Raw genomic sequence first — 1,640 nt, 5'->3', positions numbered from 1 at the left:
GTATTTGTGGGTCTTAAGAAGAGGATTCTTGGATTGTGTTCCAGTATAGAGTTGAAAGCATTGATAGAATACCCAGATTGGTTTGGAAATCCAAGAAGAAGCCTGTGTCCTCTTTCAAGAAGGGCTCAGAAAGGGAACAAACTCTGCTTCGATAGGGAGAGATAAGAGCACCTTTTGAATGGGACATTGAACTTGAGATTCCTAAAGAGACCTTGAGCATCCTAGCCTAGCTTGTAGATCCACAGAATGTTTTTCTAGGTTACAGAAAGCTGTTAGACCTGCCCAAAGAACCAGAGCACCTGAAGGGCGTCAAGATCAGGAGAGGAAGACCTTGTGACTCTATGACAGCAAAGTTCAGGCAGGAAGATGGTAGCTCATTGCAACACCTGCTGGTGTTGAGAGAATGCATGCTGGTGTTGAGGGAAGCTGATGACTGGAGTTCAGAAATTTACTCACCCTACTACCCTACCACAACCTGGCATTATATAAGCCTCTTGAATTCAGACACAAGCTCTAGACAGGTACTTTAAAGGAAATTCTGTACCGAATAATATTAGATTTTGCCACTTGGTGAAATAAGCGTTTAAATAGAAAATAAGTTTTATAGAAAGTTGAATATTTCTATCTCCTACATAACTGTGTTTTACCTGAGATTTATTTCCTCTACATTCTGAAGAGAACAGCAAGCCCTGTGCTTAGAAGTTTAGTAAAATCCTTTAAAACAGAGAGAAAACACCCAATGACTAAATTTAGGCCAAATCAAATCAATGGGAAAACCAATTCTCTAAATACAACCAGTTCTCATTTTGCATGGTTCAGATATGCATGAATTTCAGTTATCACAGTATAGTTAGATAACAACAGTCCCTCGACAAAATGGTCGAAATTTCAGTTACTACAAGTAATTGTATAATGCACAAACTTCACGGGTACCCATTTGGCCCCGAAATCATGATGTTAAAAGCAGATGCACATCGTGATCAGTAATCAATCACATCACCTTATTTGGTGCCTGTTTGGTGATTGGTTGGTCAGTTGCATCTATTATTCAGTTTATACACAGACAGCAAAGTGCTTAGTGATGTTGTGTCTTTGTCTCCTAACTGATGAATCCAAATGACATTTTACAAGTCTACATCATCGAAACAGGGAACTGGCCAACAAAGATGAAAGTGCAACAAAGAAACAAACGATGATGACTCTGGAAGTGAAACTGGAAAGTGGTTATGAACAAAAAAGGTGAATATGTCCTGGAGAAAGTGACATTGGCAAAAACCCAAATCCCAAAGCAAAAAACCCCACATTAAAGTACTCTCCAAAATATTATGTGATGTCTAAATCACAAGGAACAAAATGCTAAAAGCTGACCCAAACTTAGACAAGACTATAACAATTCAATATGACAGAAAAGATACATGCTCTGTATCCTGTTATACAGTAAGAAGAGGGAAAACACTGTTTAGTCTACTCTTGATAAGATTTTTATGAAAATAAAACCTTTAATTTTCAATGAATTGTTTTAAATTAGAATGTATTGAACAAATAGTAATTTTTTCTATTGTTTTCATTTCTCTATATATTTGTAATGGAAAATAAGAGACGACTTGTGACAAAAATTTTTAGAGATCACAGAGCAATCA

This window comes from Prionailurus viverrinus, chromosome A1, assembly GCF_022837055.1.
Source record: "Prionailurus viverrinus isolate Anna chromosome A1, UM_Priviv_1.0, whole genome shotgun sequence".
Classification (NCBI taxonomy): Eukaryota; Metazoa; Chordata; class Mammalia; order Carnivora; family Felidae; genus Prionailurus; species Prionailurus viverrinus.
Note: the sequence above shows the minus strand (reverse complement) of the source record.